The sequence below is a fragment of the Danio rerio genome, chromosome 4 (assembly GCF_052040795.2).
Source record: "Danio rerio strain M-AB ecotype USA chromosome 4, GRCz13ab, whole genome shotgun sequence".
Taxonomy (NCBI): domain Eukaryota; kingdom Metazoa; phylum Chordata; class Actinopteri; order Cypriniformes; family Danionidae; genus Danio; species Danio rerio.
In genome coordinates, this window is record NC_141024.2 from 36,365,270 (window position 1) to 36,371,477 (window position 6,208).

The 6,208-nt window shown below is 34.3% G+C and overlaps 1 long non-coding RNA gene across 1 annotated transcript in view; it reads right to left on the minus strand.

The window, feature by feature from the left end:
* Window positions 1-6,166, minus strand: part of LOC147844838 (uncharacterized) — a 172,344-nt gene extending 166,178 nt beyond the window's left edge. The window contains exons 1-2 of the long non-coding RNA XR_015483676.2: window positions 5,698-6,166; window positions 3,989-5,216 (exon numbers count right to left, since the gene is read on the minus strand). This is a non-coding gene — a long non-coding RNA (uncharacterized LOC147844838). The remainder of the gene's footprint in view (window positions 1-3,988; window positions 5,217-5,697) is intronic.
* Between the last annotated feature and the right edge of the window lie 42 nt (window positions 6,167-6,208).

The window sequence follows — 6,208 nt, forward strand, 5'->3', positions numbered from 1 at the left end:
TTACACTCAAGCACATATACTCTTTTACACCAGTGCGGAACTTTATGTGTTCTTTAAGGTTTGCTAATCGGTTGAAACTCTCCCCACACTGAGTACATGTGAATGGATTCTCTCCAGTGTGGGTCTTCAAGTGTTTATTAAGGTCTGAGGAGTTGCTGAAACTCATCCCACACCGAAGCTGCGGTCATACTAGAATTTGAGCATGCAAATTCTGTTGTACAGCGCTGCAAAAAGGGGCGGGATTAAACAAGATGATTAGACATTAAAAAAGTGAGCGATTGGTCCATATTTTACATTTCTGTCCAGAGAGGTCATGTTTTGATCTTCGATTGGTCTCACACAGACAAGTGATATGATTTCGCAGGTCAGAGTTCACCAAGCTTGAACTTTGCAATGCAATGAACTGCGAAACTTGATGCACGAACTTGCGTTTCCGGTCTGACGCATTCACGTGTGTATGAATGGTTTTTCTGAATGGTGTGTTTGTTTAGGTGTGATAATTGGCTGAAACTCTGTCCACACTGAGTGCATGTGAATGGTTTCTCTCCAGTGTGGATCCTCATGTGTTGATGAAGGTTGAATAATTGGCTGAAACTCTTCCCACACTGAGTGCATGTAAATGGTTTCTCTCCAGTGTGGGTCTTCATGTGTTTATTAAGGTGTGATGAGCAGTAAAACTCTTCCCACACTGAGCGCATATGAATGGTTTCTCTCCAGTGTGGATCCTCATGTGTTTAATAAGGGATGATGATTGGCTGAAACTCTTCCCACACTGAGTGCATGTGAATGGTTTCTCTCCAGTGTGGATCATCATGTGAATCTTAAGATGGTCTTTTCTTCCAAAACTCTTTCCACACTGAGCGCAGGTGCAGGTGAAATGATTCTTGTCTCTCCTTTTTAAAATACCATCAGTCTGTAAATGAGTTTTTTCCTCAATTTTAACATGATGTTCCTCCTCTTTACTCCCCTCATTCTCTTCAATTAGGTCTGAAATAGATAAAACATTAGTTTTCATTAAGTCTTAAAAACTCTCACTAAAAGCTGAAAAGTGAAAAGACACTGAAAACATTGACTACACACACTGTAATTTTGATGCATGTTAAATGTAAAATAACCAGATCATATTGTTTGGTCCACATTTAAGCAGATTCAATTCAGTTCATCTTTATTTATCTAGTGCTTTTACAATGTAAATTGTGTCAAAGCTGCTTAACATAGAAGTTATAGTAATTTAAAACCATGTCAGTCCAGTTTTCAGAGTTTTTACATAATTGATCATGAAAGTCATTTTGGTCATATTGATAAGACAGAGATTAGAAATCTGTAAGTGGCCTTTTTTATTCATAATTACAACAACATGTTTTTCTAAAATTTGTAAAGCAGACAGGGAATGCTTGTTCATTCTGTGCCTGACTGGTAAACGCTTCAGAAAAAAAGTTATGGGGTAACAGCTGAACAAACTATGAACAAAATGCTGAAATTTTGCCTCAGAGACGAGACATAACCGTACAGCATCTGAATAAAGGCTGGAATGTGCACCTTTCCACTTGTGTGATGTTGGGTCATTTTTATCCATTCTGGGGTGATTTTGAGGCTCACACTGATATTTGGGGACATCTTATTTTGACATATTCTGGGAAAATGCTTTAAATAAAAAAAATTAAAAACTGACAGCATATAATCATGCATTTATGATTGTTGGTGTTTTCTGTGGTGGCAGTCAACATTGTTTAGTTGGTCTCCACCCATAGGACGGCAAAAAGGAAATGGGTGAGAGAATAAAGGAAGAGAGTCGAAGAGAAGTTGACTGAACTGTTCCAGTGCGGGGAAACGAATAGAGAAACCGGGTCGAGACGAGCAGTGTAAACCTAACGATTGGTTGTAAGAAACAAAAAGCGAAAGTACGTATTGAAGTAACAGAGCTAAGACCGCTGTCTTGTTACTGAAGTGCTCATGATTTCTGTGATTGAGTGCATCACTAAAGACTTCAGTGCAGTGTACTTAAGGTCAACTTACCGATTTATCTCGCTGCCATGGAATCTCACCTTCATCCCGCAGTCGACAGTGTCAAAGATGCAAACTGGTAAGGTCCTCACGTGAAACTTAAAATTTTGTTTAATATTGCTATTATCCTAAATACTATTACCTTAAACCTACCTATACTGGTAAATAAGCATTTAAGTGTCGGAGTGTAGCTGCTCTGAGCGTAATTCAACTTGAATCAGGATGAATATAGGAAGAAGCAACCGTAGGGAGGCAAAATCCGCTACTAGCCTCCATGCTAATGCTACCCTTGAAGTGCAAGCTGCATCTAAGAAAGAAACGGCTCTGGCGAATGATCACAGTGCAGTCCTTAAAGCTATTGATGCACTAAAAGGCAATTTGATTGCTAAAATTTAAGAAAAGGCCGTTGCACAGTCAAGTGAACTTTGCAATCAAACTGACCAGCTTTGGACAGAGTTACACAATGCTGTGGAGCAAATTAACACCAGAGTAGAAGCAGCGGTCTGGTCTGGAGTCTGTGTTGGGTGGATACTCCGACTCTCTTTGCCTAGTCTCGACACACACAATTTAATATTAGGAGGCAATTTAAATAGTTTTTTGCACCCAATTTTGGACCGCTCTAAATCTTCGAGTAATACATTAAGTCAGCCAGCAAAATGTAACAACTCCTTCCTTTAAACATATGGTGTAAATGACCCCTGGGGATCTAAATATCTATCATCCAAGCAATTTTCCTTCTATTCACCTGTGCATCAAACCTATTGCAACCTATTGCAAACCTATCAAACCTCTTTAACCGTATTAAAGAGGTATAATGTCCATGTTATATGAAGTGATCTAAAGAACTGCCTCCACTTCCCTAAATCGTATAAATCAAAAATGGGAGGACGAACTGGGACAAGAAATATCAGATACAGCCTGGCAATATGCCATAGAACTGGTACACTCATCTTCTGTATATGATTCAGATTTATCTTGTCCCAGATGTGGTTTGGAGCCAGCAGATCAGAGTCATCTGTTCTGGGGATGCCGTAGATTACATAGATTTTGGACCAATATTTTTAGATAATTTTCATCTATATGTAATAAAGATATGGATCCTAATCCTTTGACCTCAATTTTTGGTACAGTGCCAGAAGAAATGTACCTGTCAGCAAATCACATAAAAAACTTTGACTTTTCTTCTTTATTGGCCAGACGCCTGATTCTTCTCAGTTGGAAAAAAAAAAAAAAACGCCATCCCACAAACATTGGATATTAGAAGTGTAATCACATCTTAAACTCGAGCACCTTAAGTAGACCATATGAGGCTCTACAAAAAAAAATTGGCAAAAAGTTTTCATCCAAAAATGTGAATTAAATTTATTTGCAAAACTGGAATATCGCATAAAAGATATACAAATAAAACTGCGTTTCTATCCAATGAATCAAAGAGAACAAAATCGTCACTTCCTGATAACTGGCGCCAAATATCAACAGTAAAAACAGAATTCACTGCGGTAGAAGAAGCTACATGAAACTTTTCTTTATTTAATTAAATAAATGTCACCTTAGAAGACAATGCCGACACTCGATGAACACATGGTGGCGTTTCAAGCTATGAGATGCGGAGAACAAACGCTTTTGACACGCTCCAGACGCTCTGGAGGTAATTAATAATATAATAACATTAACACTGAAATGGTTAAAGTGTTTTAGATGTTTTACAGTGTGCCTGTGCCTGTGCCTCAGCCTGTTGGTTTGTCCATTTACACACACATTTTCATCATTATAAGATCTTTTTTTAACAAACCTTTTTTAATGCACATGTAGGAATTTGTTCAGTAAAAGTGTTTGCGTAGTTTACATACTGTAAGTTTATCTTTTCTTATCGAACAAAAAGTTTATCCTACTCAGTTATGCACATGTTTTTTTAGCTCGTCCTGATTTTGCCAAGTGCTAGTTGTCCTGAGACCAACATAATTTATGATAACCCAGGGACAACATCTCTATCAGCCAATCAAACGTTATTACGTCATCATTATGTGCCCCCCTGCAGAGTCCGCCAAAATCGCAAATTCAAAAAAGAAGAAAACACCCACACACACCCACGCACACGCAACTCAACTGCCATTTCCACCTGTGAAGAGGACACGTGAAGAGGTAAGATTACCGGGTTTCTTCTATAAGTTTACAGAAGCAGTAATGATTGTAAAATTCATATGTGTTTATGGATTTGCCCTTTTTTTCTAGCGAAGCAAACGAGCAACATTTAACTTTAGTTTGCATTAAGTTAGCCTATTAGCCGTCCCTACCTAACGTTAGATTGACGTGCTGCTCTACCGTTACTGCGATTTACTTTCTGGCTTCAATTAAAACAAGCTAACAATATTGTTTTGAATTTAAATCTAGCTATTAAACGTGACTAAACTTGTCTCTTGCTAATTTAGCGATCGTATTTTTGTCTAATAATTCGGTTTTTAGCATGTATTATGTCAATTTCATTTAAAGACAAACGCCAGAAAGGTGAACCAACACAGCACTAGTTTAAACACAAGACAGGTTATTTGAGACGGTAAATTTATTTAATCTGATTATTTATTCTGTTAAATATGTTGACTTTGGTCATAATCGCTGATTTATTAATATGTTAACCTCAGGACTTAATTGCTGATTTATTAATATAATTAATATGTTTACCTCAGATCATCATCGCTGATTTATTAATATAATTAATATGTTAACCTCAGGTCATCGTTGCTGATTTATTAATATAATTAATATGTTAACCTCAGGTCATCATCACTGATTTATTAATATGTTATCACTGATTAATATGTTAACCTCAGGTCATCATTACTGATTTATTAATGTAATTAATATGTTAACATTAGGTCATCATCACTGATTTATTAATATAATTAATATATTAACCTCAGATCATCATAACTGATTTATTATTATATATATGTTTAGCTCAAGTCATTATCAGTGATTTATTATTATCGTTAATATGTTAACCTCAGGTCATCATAGTTGATTATTAATAAAATTAATATGTTAACCTCAGGTCATCATCACTGATTTATTAATATAATTAATATGTTAACCTCAGGTCATCATTTCTGATTTATTAATATCATTAATATTTACCTTAGCTGATTTATTCATATTATTAATATGTTAACCTCAGGTCATCATCACTTATTTATTAATATTATTAATATGTTAAGCTTAGGACATCATCACTTATTTATTAAAATCATTAATACGTTAACCTCTGGTCATCATCACTTATTTATTAATATTATCAATATGTTAACCTCAGGTCATCATCACTGATTTATTAATATCATTAATATGTTAAACTCAGGTCATCTGCACTTATTTATTAATATTATCAATGTGTTAACCTCAGGTCATCATCACTGATTTATTAATATAATTAATATGTTAACCTCAGGTCATCATCACTGATTTAATAAAATAATTAATATGTTAACCTCAGGTCTTCATCACTGATTTATTCATATTATTAATAATATTAACCTCAGGTCATCATTGATTTATTAATATTATTAATATGTTAACCTCAGATCATCATAACTGATTTACTAATATAATTAATATGTTAACCTCAGATCATCATAACTGATTTACTAATATAATTAATATGTAAACCTCAGGTCACCACTTATTTATTAATATGTTAACCTCAGGTCATCATCGCTGATTTATTAATATCATTAATATGTTAAACTCAGGTCATCTGCACTGATTTATTAATATTATTAATATGTTAACCTCAGGTCATCATCACTGATTTATTAATATAATGAATATGTTAACCTCAGGTCATCATCGCTGATTTATTATTATCATTAATATTTACCTTAGCTCATCATCATTGATTTATTCATATTATTAATATGTTAACCTCAGGTCATCATTGATTTATTAATATTATTAATATGTTAACCTCAGATCATCATAACTGATTTACTAATATAATTAATATGTTAACCTCAGATCATCATAACTGATTTACTAATATAATTAATATGTAAACCTCAGGTCATCACTTATTTATTAATATGTTAACCTCAGGTCATCATCGCTGATTTATTAATATCATTAATATGTTAACCTCAGGTCATCATTGATTTATTAATATTATTAATATGTTAACCTCAGATCATCATCACTGATTTACTAATATAATTAA